Genomic DNA, 15,666 nt, shown 5'->3' with positions numbered 1-15,666 from the left:
GGGAAGGGGCCATACTGGACCTGGTGTTGGGGAATGAGCCCAGCCGCGTGGTTGACGTTTCAGTAGGGGACTACTTTGGGAATAGTGATCACAATTCCGTAAGTTTTAGAATACTCATGGACAAAGACGAGAGTGGTCTTAAAGGAAGAGTGCTAAATTGGGGGAAGGCCAACTATACCAAAATTCGGCAGGAGCTGGGGAATGTAGATTGGGAGCAGCTGTTTGAAGGTAAATCCACATTTGACATGTGGGAGGCTTTTAAAGAGAGGTTGATTAGCGTGCAGGAGAGACATGTTCCTGTGAAAATGAGGGATAGAAATGGCAAGATTAGGGAACCATGGATGACAGGTGAAATTGTGAGACTAGCTAAGAGGAAAAAGGAAGCATACATAAGGTCTAGGTGGCTGATGAAAGACGAAGCTTTGAAAGAATATCGGGATTGTAGGCACAATCTGAAACGAGGAATTAAGAGGGCTAAAAGGGGTCATGAAATATCTTTAGCAAACAGGGTTAAGGAAAATCCCAAAGCCTCTTATTCATATATAAGGAGCAAGAGGGTAACTAGAGAAAGGATTGGCCCACTCACAGACAAAGGAGGAAAGTTATGCGTGGAGTCAGAGAAAATGGGTGAGATTCTAAACGAGTACTTTGCATCGGTATTCACCGAGGACAGGGACATGGGATGTTGAGGTTAGGGACAGATGTTTGATCACTCTAGGTCAAGTTGGCATAAGGAGGGAGGAAGTGTTGGGTATTCTAAAAGGCATTAAGGTGGACAAATCCCCAGGTCCGGATGGGATCTATCCCAAGTTACTGTGGGAAGCGAGAGAGGAAATAGCTGGGGCCTTAACAGATATCTTTGCAACATCCTTAAACACGGGTGAGGTCCCGGAGGACTGGAGAATTGCTAATGTTGTCCCCTTGTTTAAGAAGGGTAGCAGGAATAATCCAGGTAATTATAGACCGGTGAGCCTGACGTCAGTGGTAGGGAAGCTGCTGGAGAAGATACTGAGGGATAGGATCTATTCCCATTTGGAAGAAAATGGGCTCATCAGTGATAGGCAACATGGTTTTGTGCAGGGAAGGTCATGTCTTACCAACTTAATAGAATTCTTTGAGGAAGTGACAAAGTTGATTGATGAGGGAAGGGCTGTAGATGTCATATACATGGACTTCAGTAAGGCGTTTGATAAGGTTCCCCATGGTAGGCTGATGGAGAAAGTGAAGGCGCATGGGGTCCAAGGTGTACTAGCTAGATGGGTAAAGAACTGGCTGGGCAACAGGAGACAGAGAGTAGCAGTGGAAGGGAGTTTCTCAAAATGGAGGCGTGTGACCAGTGGTGTTCTACAGGGATCCGTGCTGGGACCACTGTTGTTTGTGATATACATAAATGATTTGGAGGAAAGTATAGGTGGACTGATTAGCAAGTTTGCAGACGACACTAAGATTGGTGGAGCAGCAGATAGTGAAGGAGACTGTCAGAGAATACAGCAGAATATAGATAGTCTGGAGAGTTGGGCAGAGAAATGGCAGATGGAGTTCAATCAGGGCAAATGCGAGGTGATGCATTTTGGAAGATCCAATTCAAGAGTGAACTATACAGTAAATGGAAAAGTCCTGGGGAAAATTGATGTCCAGAGAGATTTGGGTGTTCAGGTCCATTGTTCCCTGAAGGTGGCAACGCAGGTCAATAGAGTGGTCAAGAAGGCATACGGCATGCTTTCCTTCATCGGACGGGGTATTGAGTACAAGAGTTGGCAGGTCATGTTACAGTTGTATAGGACTTTGGTTCGGCCACATTTGGAATACTGCGTGCAGTTCTGGTCGCCACATTACCAAAAGGATGTGGATGCTTTGGAGAGGGTGCAGAGGAGGTTCACCAGGATGTTGCCTGGTATGGAGGGCACTAGCTATGAAGAGAGGTTGAGTAGATTAGGATTATTTTCATTAGAAAGACGGAGGTTGAGGGGGGACCTGATTGAGGTGTACAAAATCATGAGAGGTATAGACAGGGTGGATAGCAAGAAGCTTTTTCCCAGAGTGGGGGATTCAATTACTAGGGGACACGAGTTCAAAGTGAAAGGGGAAAAGTTTAGGGGGGATATGCGTGGAAAGTTCTTTACGCAGAGGGTGGTGGGTGCCTGGAACGTATTGCCAGTGGAGGTGGTAGACGCGGGCACGATAGCATCTTTTAAGATCTATCTAGACAGATACATGAATGGGCAGGAAGCAAAGAGATACAGACCCTTAGAAAATAGGCGACATGTTTAGATAGAGGATCTGGATCGGTGCAGGCTTGGAGGGCCGAAGGGCCTGTTCCTGTGCTGTAATTTTCATTGTTCTTTGTTCTTTGTTCACTATAGTTCTCCCACTCCTTTTCATCCCCTCCTGCACAGCTGAGCCACGCATGGTGTCACAGACTTGGCTCTTGCTGCATTCCCCTGCGAAGCTTTCTCCCCCAACAGTATTCAAAGTGGAATATCTGTTAGAGAGGGAGATGGACCCAGGGGACTCCTGCACTACCTGCCTAGTTCTTCTACTCTGCCTGGTGGTCACCCATTCCATTTCTGCCTGAACAGTCTTTACCTGTGGTGTGACCACCTCCCTGTATGTGCTATCCATGATGATCTCAGCCTTGCGGATGCTCTACAGTGTGTCTAGCCGCCGCTCCAGATCCGAAACACGGATTTCGAGTAGCTGCAGCTGGAGACACTTCCTGTACATGTGTTCGCCCTGGACACTGACTTCCCACATTGCACAGGAGGAGCACTCCACGCTGCTAAGCTGCCCTGCCTTGACATACCCTTAATTTATATATAGAGAGAGAATGATACAGCACTGAAACAGGTCCTTCGGCCCACCAAGTCTGTGCTGACCAACAACCACTCATTTATATTAATCCTACATTAGTCCCATATTCCCTACCACATCCCCTCCATTCTCCTACCTACACTAGGGGTAATTTACAATGGCCAATTTACCTATCAACCTGCAAGTCTTTGGCTGTGGGAGGAAACCGGAGGAAACCCACGTGGTCACAGGGAGAACTTGCAAACTCCACACAGGCAGTACCCAGAATTGAACCCAGGTCGCTGGAGCTGTGAGGCTGCGGTGCTAACCACTGTGTCGCCCTTAAATTCCCTTAAATTACTCAAAAATTAGATTATTTACACTGGGGACCTTGATTCCCTAATAAAAAAAACACTACCTACTATATTTTTTAAAAAACTGTCGACCTTTCCCTTTACTTTTAGTTACTTACTCAGCTATTTAGAGTTAGTCCCTAACAGCAGTTACTCACCAACCAATCACCTTGCAGCTTTCCTGTGACGTCACTGCTAACTTTCTTTTCAAACTCCGATGCGTCTGGACTGCTCTCTGCTCCCGGAAGGTAAGTGACTGGGCCGCGATCCTCAGGCTCAATTTATCAGCTCCGCTATCGATGTTCTCCCCACAAGTCCGCTCCTCTCCGCTCCACTCCCGGAAGGTAAGTGACTGCGCCTCGATCCTTGGGCTGTATTTATTGGCTCAGCTGTTGGCGTTCTCCCCACAGATCTGCTCCTCTCCGCTCATCCTGAACCAGCGCGCCCTATGCTGATGCCTCAACGAACATTAGAATGGGAAATGCTGAGGGACAATTGATACACACTTGTGTATTCAATGAAATGCTAATAGTTCAAATTTGATGCCAACACACCACGTAAATACTGAACCAGGTGCCTCGCTGTCCAGTTGTGGCCCCGGGAATGGTCCATGATATGCATGACCCTTACATGACCCTTACATGACCCTTACTTGCCGATGCATCACAGGTTGAAGCCACTTTGTGTTCTCCGGATATCATGACACCTCCATGTGGCTGTTCACTGAAAGTGTGGGCCGGATCAGACCTTGGTTCAGTGGATGTGGTATTTAGCAGTCCATCACATTGTGGAGAAGAAGGAGCAGCGGAACCCTCGGGTAATAAGACTATTACAGAGGGGAAGCCTTGAGAAAAAGTTGCCCCAAACATGTAAAAAGCCACGAACGGCTCCTCGGCCACAACTTCAAAGCGCCCGCGGGAGATGTGAGGCTCGTAGTACATCTGCAGCGCAATGTCGGCGAATTCCTGCTGGTAATGGCGCCCAAGGCTGTCGCTCACCTCCCGGAGGACGCGGATGAGCTTTCCCGGTGTTGATGGTGGGAACTGATGAAATGGTTTATTACCTGCACCCCCTTTCCCCCCCTTCCCCCCACTTCCCCTTCCCAGCTCCACTCTCCCAGCTCACCCCCCTCCCACACCCCCCCCCTCGCAACCCCTTCCCAGCTCCCCCCTCGCACCATCTTCCCCCCGCACCCCCTTCCCCTGCACCCCCCCTACCCCCTTACAGCCCCCTTCCCAGCTCCCCCTCACACCCCCTCCACCCCTCCCCCTCCCACCCCCTCCTCCCACCGGCATCCTCCTACCCCTGTGTAAGGGCCCTAACAACCCCACTGCCTTGTGGGCGTCTCGGGTGAGACCAAGGCTAAGGGAGTAAACCCTAACAGAAAATCCAGAGCGGAATCCCGTAGGTGGTCATGTGTCACCTTTGGCATGTTTCCGGCAGTTCCTGCAGCCATACCGGTGCCAAACGTCGTGCTCTGCACTCCTTTGGACCCCACCAGAAAGGCCGAGAGGGGGGTTTTGACGATTGGGCAACTCTCAACCTCCATACATTCGCCCAGGCATGAGCCATGGAGAGGTCACTCCATAGTCGCCTCACAGCGACCGAAACACGGAAGGCAGCAGTTACATCACAAACACGATTAACAGCTTCACTTCAAATTACTTATTATCTGTAAAACACAAGGTAATTTACTGTTTCTTATTATAGCCAATTAAGCTGGCTGAGATTGATATCATCATCCAGGCCATTTAAACACCTGTTCCCCTGTAAGTGAGTCCAGGTCAGGGAGATCGGTATCTGCCTCGGCCTTCTTCGCCTTTGGCCATGATTCAGGGGTGGTTGTTGTTGGGTCCCTTGAACCTTCCCTATGGCTGCCCCGCTTGCAGCACTTGTGGCAATGGCAAAAGGATAGGGGCCGGAAATGATGCCTCGCGCGCGTCTATCAACACATGATGCTGGTGGTTACTCTGTTTGCTGAACAATTTTAATTGGTTTACATGATACCATCCGATTTTCCCAGAGTCCAGCAGGACTAACTTTGTCCACTATGGAGTGGGGGCCGAAATACTTAGAGGACAGGAATGTGCCTGGCTGGTGGACCTGGAGCATAACTTTCTGTCCTACATCATATTCGGCAGCCTTCACCTTGCTGTTGAAATATGCCTTATTACATTTCTTCTTCTGTCCCATTTTGACCATGGCGGCTGTTTGTGCAGCCTGGACATTTTTCTCGTGACTCAGAACCATTAGTTCAGGCTCGGAGAGGTCGAGTCCCAGGAGGGCTTCAATTCCTCTCATGGGATGTCCTGTCATCAGGACATGAGGGGTAAAACCTGTTGAGCTTGACAGCGTTACGTACCAGCATTAGGACAAAGGGTAGAACCACATTCCATGTAGAATTGTTCTGTTGGAATGTTTTCTGGATCATGCTTTTCAGGATTGCAGATGGTAAGCTATGTGGAATTTCTGATTTATGCCCAATAAGGCCAATACATTTTGCATGACCTGGGCGGTAAAATGTGTACCCTGGTCGCACTCAATACTGCGCGGGAGTCCCGAATCTCGGAGATTCTTGCTGCACCAATATATCAGTGGTTATTTTAGCCGCATTAGTTCTAGTGGGGAAGGCTTCGACCCACTTGCTAAAAGTGTCAGTGATTATACCAGGATGTACTTCTATGCCCCCTTGCATGGTGGCAGAGGGCCTATATAATCTATTTGTAAGTTTGTCCAGGGTCCATTTACTGGTCTAGTGTGTCTAAATTCTCCCTTGTTGGCATAATGATCAGGATTATTTTGGACATACACCAAACAATTGTCTCTGTCAATGTTAGGCCACCAACACAAGCTTTTAATTCACTCGGTGGTTGTTTCTATTCCTTGGTGTCCCTGGATATTATGGCATTGGTATATTACCTGATTGCAGTCTTGGGTTGGTACAACGTACCACCCGTCCTTAAGGACGAATCCGTCCTTAATGTGTATCTTAGTTCTCCATTTGTTACAGGGCATGCTCCATCTCGGATTTGTTTTAAGTCAGTATCCATACCTTGAGCCTGTATAAGGTCCTCAGCCTTAGTCTGATTGACAGTGACTGCGTTCACTTACTCACCTATTGGGAGTTGCCATGGCCCCCCATCTTAGGCGCCTTGCTTTGCCAATTCGTCTGTTCGTATGTTCCCAACAGGGGAAGGTTTATGGTGCACTTTCACTTTGACTGTACCATATTCTTGCCCTTGGTCTGTCTGGATAATGTGTTTTAAGAGGGACGCAGACGGTAAAGGTTTGCCGTCCACTGATACAAAGCCTCTTGCTTCCCACGAGGGCAGGAAATCAGTTAAATTGCTGTATACATACATGTTATCCGAATAGTCACATCCTTCCTGTAGTGTGGTGCCCAGAACTGTACACAGCTGTGGCCTAACTAGCATTTTATACAGCCCCATCCTGCTCTTATATTCTATGCCTCGGCTAATAAAGGCAAGTATCCCATGCCTTCCTAACCATCTTACTTACCTGTGCTGCTGCCTTCAGTGATCTATTGCGGAGTAAGTGCCGCTTGATAGTACTGTCGCCGACCCCTCCATCACTTTGCTGATGATCAAGAGTAGACCGATTGGGCAGTAATTGGCGGGGTTGCATTTGTCCTGCCTTTTGTGTACAGGACATACCTGGGCAATTTTACACATTGCCAGGTAGATGCCAGTGTTGTAGCTGTACTGGAACAGCTTGGCGAGTTGCGTGGCTAATTCTGGAGCACAGGTCTTCAGTACTATTGTCGTAATGTTGTCAGGGCCAATAGCCTTTGCAGTATCCAGTGTCTTCAGCCATTTCTTGATATCACCTGGAGTGAATCAGATTGGCTGAAGTCTGGCATCTGCCAAACCAAACCAGAGTCAGAGAGACAGAGAGAGAGGAGCACAGCCCGAGGAGCAGAAGTTCAAAAAAGCGCGCCAAACCAAACCAAAATCGGAGAGACAGAGAGAGAGAGCAGCACAGCGGGAGCAGCTGGAGCGGAGCCAGAAAAAAATGGAAAAGTGAAATCAGAGTGACATCACATTGAAGAGTGAGAGCAGGGAAACAGAGAGCAGCTGGGGTCAGTATTCAGGTAAACTTTTAATTTAATTGAAATCAAATATAGAGTAAGACTTAATCGATTTATTAGTATATAAACTAAAAACTAAAGCGGATTAAAAAAACAAGACTAGTCGGAAATTTAAAAAACAAACTAAAATCCAATTAAATAAAATAGAGATGCAGGGCCAGGTAATATGTTGTAGCTGCATGATGTGGGGCTGGTGGACTCCATTGTGATTCCTAGTGACCACATCTGTAGCAACAGTTGGTTACTCGAGGAACTCCGGCTCAGAGTTGATGAAAGTTAAATAGTGAGGAGGAAATCCTTAGATTACAGGACGATATAGATGGGCTGGTAAGATGGTCGGAGCAGTGGCAAATGTAATTTAATCCTGAAAAGTATGAGGTAATGCATATTGGGAGGACTAACAAGGCAAGGGAATACACAATGGATGTAGGACCCTAGGAAGTACAGAAGGACCTTGGTGTACTTGTCCATAGATCACCGAAGGCAGCAGCACAGGTAGATAAGGTGGTTAGGAAGGCACATGGGATACTTGCCTTTATTAGCCGAGGCATAGAATATAAGAGCAGGGAGGTTATGATGGAGCTGTATAAAATGCTAGTTAGGCCACAGCTGGAGTACTGTGTACAGTTCTGGGCACCACACTATAGGAAGGATGTGATTGTACTGGAGAGGGTGCAGAGGAGATTCACCAGGATGTTGCCTGGGCTGGAGCATTTCGGCTATGAAGAGAGACTGAAAAGGCGAGGGTTGTTTTCCTTAGAGCAGAGAAGGCTGAGGGGGGACATGATTGAGGTGTACAAGTTTATGAGGGGCATTGATAGGTTAGATAGGAAGAAACTTTTTCCCTTAGCGGAGGGGTCAAGAACCAGGGGGCATAGATTTAGGATAAGGGGCAGGAGGTTTAGGGGGGATTTGAGGAAAAATATTTTCACCTAGCGGGTGGTTGGAATCTGGAACACACTGCCTGAAGAGGTGGTAGAGGCAGGAACCATCACAACATTTAAGAAGTATTTAGATGAGCACTTGAAAGGCCATAGCATACAAGGCTACGGGCCAAGTGGTGGAAAATGGGATCAGAATAGTTGGGTGCTTGATGGCCGGCACAGACACGATAGGCCAAAGGGCCTGTTCCTGTGCTGTATAACTCTATGACTCTGTGGAGTCTGCGTTTCAGACACTGTGACACATCAGGGAGGGGGAGAGTTACCTGGACGCTGTGTTTCAGGAGACAGTCACACCCCTTGGATTAACTACCTTGAATTCAGCCAGTGGTCAGGGACAGGAGGATGTGACGATGAGTGATGCAGGTAGAAGGATCCAGGAGGTAATGTTGCAGGAGCCTCAGCCCTTGTCCAACAGGTTCGAGATTCTTGCTGCCTGTGTGGGCGAGAGCAGAGACTGCAGGGGGGATGAGCAAACTGACCATAGCCATTCAAGTGGGGGGGGGGATAGTATAGTTAGGGGCAGAGACACTGTTCTCTGTGGCCAGGATCGAGAATCCCGAAGGCTGTGTTACCTACCTGGTGCCAGGGTTCAGGATATCTCATCTGGGCTGCAGAGGAATTTGGAGTGGGAGGGGAAAGTTCCAGTTGTCGTGGTCCATGTAGGTACCAACGATATAGGTAGAACGAGGATAGAGGTTCTGCTGAGGGAATATGAGCAGCTCGGGGCTAATTTAAAAAGCACAACCAAAAAGGTAATAATCTCCAGATTACTACCTGAGCCACGAGCAAATTGACACAGGGTCAATAAGATTAAAGAGGGAAATGCGTGGCTCAAAGATTGGTGTGGGAGGAATGGGTTCGAATTCCTGGGACATTGGCACCAGTACTGGGGGAGGAGGGAGCTGTTCTGATGGGACTGGCTCCAGCTGAATCATGCTGGGACCAGAGTCCTGGCGAATCGCATAACTAGGGCTGTAGATAGGGCTTTAAACTAAATAGTGGGGGGGAGGGTTCAGTTACATGGAAAATTAGGAACTCAAATTTAAAGGGAAAGGTCGGAGTGCACGTTATTGATGAGGCTGATTGTTACCAGAAAATAAACGGAAGGGACAGAACGTGTGAACGTCATATTGCACCATGGAATCATACAAAAGTAGGGAAATTTGATAATAGAACAAACTTAAAGGCTTTGTATCTGAATGCACGAAGCATTCGGAATAAAATAAATGAGTTAACAGTGCAAATAGAGACAAATGGGTATAATTGAGTGGCAATTACTGAGACGTGGTCGCAGGGAAAACAGGTTTGGGAATTGAATATCCAAGGGTATTCAGTATTTCGGAAGGATAGGCAGGAAGGAAAAGGAGGTGGTGTAGCTTTGTGAGAAAAGGAAGAGATCAGTGCTGTAGTGAGAAACAATATAGGCACCGGAGATCAAGACGTAGAGTCAGTCTGGGTAGAAAGAAGAAATAGCAAAGGAAAGAACAAAGAACAGTACAGCACAGGAACAGGCCATTCGGCCCTCCAAGCCTGTGCCGATCTTGATGCCTGCCTAAACTAAAACCTTCTGCACTTCCGGGGTCCGTATCCCTCTATTCCCATCCTATTCATGTATTTGTCAAGATGCCTCTTAAACGTCTCTATGGTACCTGCTTCCACCACCTACCCCGGCAACAAGTTCCAGGCACTCAACACCCTCTGTGTAAAGAACTTGCCTCGCACATCCCCTCTAAACTTTGCCCCTCTCACCTTAAGCCTATGTCCCCTAGTAACTGACTCTTCCACCCTGGGAAAAAGCTTCTGACTATCCACTCTGTCCATGCCGCTCATAACTTTGTAAATCTCTATCATGTCACCCCTCCACCTCCGTCGTTCCAGTGAAAACAATCCAAGTTTATCCAACCTCTCCTCATAGCTAATGCCCTCCAGACCAGGTAACATCCTGGTAAACCTCTTCTGTACCCTCTCCAAAGCCTCCAAGTCCTTCTGGTAGTGTGGCGACCAGAATTGCACACAATATTCTAAGTGTGGCATGACTAAAGTTCTGTACAGCTGCAGCATGACTTGCCTATTTTTATACTCTATGCCCCGACCGATGAAGGCAAGCATGCTGTATGCCTTCTTGACTACCTTATCCACCTGCGTTGCCACTTTCAGTGACCTGTGGACCTGTACGCCCAGATCTCTCTGCCTGTCAATACTCCTAAAGGTTCTGCCATTTATTGTATACTTCCCACCTGCATTAGACCTTCCAAAATGTATTACCTCACATTTGTCCGATTAAACTCCATCTGCCATTTCTCCGCCCAAGTCCACAACCGATCTATATCCTGCTGTATCCTCTGACAATCCTCATCACTGTCCGCAACTCCACCAACCTTTGTGTTGTCCGCAAACTTATTTATTTATTTTATTTAGAAATACAGCACTGAAACAGGTCCTTCGGCCCACCGAGTCTGTGCCGACCATCAACCACCCATTTATACTAATCCTACACTAATCCCATATTCCTACCACATCCCCACCTGTCCCTATCTTCTCCTACCACGGACCTATACTAGGGGCAATTTATAATGGCCAATTTACCTATCAACCTGCAAGTCTTTTGGTGGTGGGAGGAAACCGGAGCACCCGGCAAAAACCCACGCAGACACAGGGAGAATTTGCAAACTCCACACAGGCAGTACCCAGAATTGAACCCGGGTCGCTGGAGCTGTGAGACTGCGGTACTAACCACTGCGCCACTGTGCCACCCAAATCTAACCAGCTACACTTTCCTCCAAATCATTTATATATACTGCAAAGAGCAAAGGTCCCAGCACTGATCCCTGCGGAACACCACTAGTCACATCCCTCCATTCAGAAAAGCACCCTTCCTCTGCTACTCTCTTTCTTCTGTGACCAAGCCAGTTCTGTATCCAGCTCACCTCTGATCCCGTGTGAGTTCACCTTTTGTACCAGTCTGCCATGAGGGACCTTGTCAAAGGCTTTACTGAAGTCCATATAGACAACATCCACTGCCCTTCCTTCATCAATCATCTTTGTCACTTCCTCAAAAAACTCAATCAAATTAGTGAGACACGACCTCCCCTTCACAAAACCATGCTGCCTCTCGCTAATAAGTTCGTTTGTTTCCAAATGGGAGTAAATCCTGTCCCGAAGAATCCTCTCTAATAATTTCCCTACCACTGATGTAAGGCTCACCGGCCTATAATTTCCTGGATTATCCTTGCTACCCTTCTTAAACAAAGGAACAACATTGGTTCTTCTCCAGTCCTCTGGGACCTCACCTGTAGCCAATGAGGATGCAAAGATTTCTGTCAAGGCCCCAGCAATTTCTTCCCTTGCCTCCCTCAGTATTCTGGGGTAGATCCCATCAGGCCCTGGGGACATATCTACCTTAATGCTTTGCAAGACACCCAACACCTCCTCCTTTTTGATATCGACATGACCCAGACCAGCTACACTCCTTTCCCTCGGCTCATCATCCACAAAGTCCTTCTCCTTGATGAATACTGATGCAAAGTACTTATTTAGTACCTCGCCCATTTCCTCTGGCTCCATGCATAGATTCCCTCCTCTGTCCTTGAGTGGGCCAACCCTTTCCCTGGTTACCCTCTTGCTCTTTATATACGTATAAAAAGGTATTCTCCTTAATCCTGTTTGCCAATGACTTTTCATGATCCCATTTAGCCCTCCTGACTCCTTGCTTAAATTCCTTCCTACTGTCTTTATATTCCTCAAGGGATTCGTCTGTTCCTAGCCGTCCAGCCCTAACGAATGCTTCTTTTTTCTTTTTGACGAGGCTCACAATATCCCGCGTTATCCAAGGTTCGAAAGTTTTTACATTTTAAGGGTTTAGTCATGGCAGGAGAGCTTGAAGCCGTGGTTTGCTCCTCTTGCTGCATGTGGGAATCCGGGAACATTTCCAGTCCCCGGGACCAGCATGTGTACAGGAAGTGTGTCCAGCTGCAGCTCCTGGAAGCTCGGGTTTCAGAGCTGGAACGGCGGCTGGAAACACTGTGGAGCATCCGTGAGTCTGAGAGCATTGTGGATAGCACATATAGAGAGGTGGTCACACCGCAGCTGAAGGGACTTGAGGAAAGAAGGGAATGGGTGACCACCAGGCAGTCCAAGAGAATCAGGCAGGTAGTTCAGGAGTCCCCTGGGGTCCCGCTTGCAAATCGGTATTCCATTTTGGAGGCTGATGAGACTCGTTCCTCCAGGGAGTGCGGACAGAGCCAAGCTTCTGGCACCACAAGCAGTCTGTCTGCACAGGAAGGGGGAAAGAGAGGAACAGCAATAGTAATAGGGGATTCTATAGTCAGGGGAACAGATAGGCACTACTGTGACCATCAACGTGACTCCAGGATGGTGTGCTGCCTCCCTGGTGCCAGGGTCCGGGATGTCACTGAACAGCTGCAGGGCATCCTGAATGGGGAGGGTGATGAGGCAGAGGTCATGGTACATGTTGGTACCAATGACATAGGTAGAAAGAGGGATGAGGTCTTGCATCAAGAATTCAGTGAGTTAGGCAGCAGACTAAAAAGCAGGACCTCTCGGGTTGTAATCTCTGGATTACTCCCAGTGCCACGTGCTAGCGAGTATAGAAATAGGAGAATAGCACAGATGAATGTGTGGCTTAAGAGTTGGTGCAGGAGGGAGGGTTTTAGATTCCTGGACCACTGGGACCATTTCTGGGGAAGGTGGGACCTGTACAAGCGGGACAGTCTACATCTGAACCAGAGGGGAACTAACATCCTTGCTGGCGGGTTTGCTAGTGCTGTTGGGAGGAGTTTAAACTAATTTGGCAGGGGGAGGGGTTGCAGACTCCTTGAAGAATAGGGACACAGCTAAACACAGGAAAGCGAACAAGTCAGAGGGAATACAGCGGAAGTAAGTTTCAAGGGAGTAAGACCAGGATGGAAGGCCTCTACTTTAATGCCAGGAGTATTGCAGGTAAAACGGATGAGTTAATGGCAATGATTGACACATGGAATTGTGATATAGTAGCCATCACGGAGACATGGATGAGGGAGGGGCAGGATTGGCAGCTCAATATCCCGGGATATAGAATCTTCAGCCGAGACAGAGGAGGGGGTAAAAGAGGAGGGGGCATTGCAATATTAGTTAAGGAGTCAGTTACTGCAGTAAGGAGAGATGATTTCTTGGAGGGGGCATCAAATGAAGCTTTATGGGTAGAGTTTAGGAATAAAAAAGGAACAGCCACATTGCGAGGTGTTTATTATAGACCCCCAGATAGTCAGCGGGAAATTGAGGAGCAAATATGAGCGCAATTCGCAGAGGTGTGTAAAAATAATAATAGGGTAATTATATTGGGAGCAGAATTTCTCACCCACAGCTGTTACTAAAATTTCTAAATTCACTTGTAAAAGCCCTTCAAAACACTCCCACAGGGGATGCAGAGACCAAGTGGGCCCACATCAGAGACACTATCTATGACTCAGCTTTGCCCACCTATGGTAAACGTGCGAAGAGAAATGCAGACTGGTTTCAATCTCATTTTGAAGAGCTGGAACCTGTCATAGCCGCTCAGCACATTGCACTGTTGAACTACAAAAAAGCCCCCAGCGAGTTAACATCCGTAGCGCTTAAAGCAGCCAGAAGCACTGCACAAAGAACAGCCAGGCGCTGCGCAACTGACTACTGGCAACATCTATGCAGTCATATTCAGCTGGCCTCAGACACCGGAAACATCAGAGGAATGTATGATGGCATTAAGAGAGCCCTTGGGCCAACCATCAAGAAGATCGCCCCCCTCAAATCTAAATCAGGGGACACAATCACTGACCAACGCAAGCAAATGGACCACTGGGTTGAGCACTACCTAGAACTGTACTCCAGGGAGAATGTTGTCACTGAGACCGACCTCAATGCAGCCCAGCCTCTACCAGTCATGGATGAGCTGGACATACAGCCAACCAAATCGGAACTCAGTGATGCCATTGATTCTCTAGCCAGTGGAAAAGCCCCTGGGAAGGACAGCATTACCCCTGAAATAATCAAGAGTGCCAAGCCTGCTATACTCTCAGCACTACATGAACTGCTATGCCTGTGCTGGGACGAGGGAGCAGTACCTCAGGACATGCGCGATGCCAATATCATCACCCTCTATAAAAACAAAGGTGACCGCGGTGACTGCAACAACTATCGTGGAATCTCCCTGCTCAGCATAGTGGGGAAAGTCTTTGCTCGAGTCGCTCTAAACAGTCTCCAGAAGCTGGCCGTGCGCGTCTAACCTGAGGCACAGTGTGGCTTTCGTGCAGAGAGATTGACCATTGTCATGCTGTTCCCGCTTCGTCAGATACAGGAGAAATGCCGTGAACAACAGATGCCCCTCTACGTTGCTTTCATTGATCTCACCAAAGCCTTTGACCTCGTCAGCAGACGTGGTCTCTTCAGATTACTAGAAAAGATTGGATGTCCACCAAAGCTACTAAGTATCATCACCTCATTCCATGACAATACGAAAGGCACAATTTAACATAGCGGCTCCTCATCAGACCCCTTTCCTATCCTGAGTGGCGTGAAACAGGACTGTGTTCTCGCACCTACACTGTTTGGGATCTTCTTCTCCCTGCTGCTCTCACATGCGTTCAAGTTTTCAGAAGAAGGAATTTTCCTCCACACAAGATCAGGGGGCAGGTTGTTCAACCTTGCCCATCTAAGAGCAAAGAACAAAGGACGGAAAGTCCTCATCAGGGAACTCCTCTTTGCTGACGATGCTGCTTTAACATCTCACACTGAAGAGTGTCTGCAGAGTCGCATCGACAGGTTTGCGGCTGCCTGCAACGAATTTGGCCTAACCATCAGCCTCAAGAAAACGAACATCATGGGACAGGACGTCAGAAATGCTCCATCCATCAATATTGGCGACCACGCTCTGGAAGTGGTTCAAGAGTTCACCTACCTAGGCTCAACTATCACCAGTAACCTGTCTCTAGATGCAGAAATCAACAAGCGCATGGGAAAGGCTTCCACTGCTATGTCCAGGCTGGCCAAGAGAGTGTGGGAAAATGGCGCACTGACACGGAACACAAAAGTCCGAGTGTATCAAGCCTGTGTCCTCAGTACCTTGCTCTATGGCAGCGAGGCCTGGACAATGTATGTCAGCCAAGAGTGATGTCTCAATTCATTCCATCTTTGCTGCCTCCGGAGAATACTTGGCATCAGGTGGCAGGACCGTATCTCCAACACAGAAGTCCTCGAGGCAGCCAACATCCCCAGCTTATACACACTACTGAGTCAGCGGCGCTTGAGATGGCTTGGCCATGTGAGCCGCATGGAAGATGGCAGGATCCCCAAAGACACATTGTACAGCGAGCTCGCCACTGGTATCAGACCCACCGGCCGTCCATGTCTCCGCTTTAAAGACGTCTGCAAACGCGACATGAAGTCCTGTGACATTGATCACAAGTCGTGGGAGTCAGTTGCCAGCGATCGCCAGAGC

Source organism: Heterodontus francisci, chromosome 1 (assembly GCF_036365525.1).
Source record: "Heterodontus francisci isolate sHetFra1 chromosome 1, sHetFra1.hap1, whole genome shotgun sequence".
Lineage (NCBI taxonomy): Eukaryota > Metazoa > Chordata > Chondrichthyes > Heterodontiformes > Heterodontidae > Heterodontus > Heterodontus francisci.
This window is presented reverse-complemented; position numbering follows the sequence as displayed.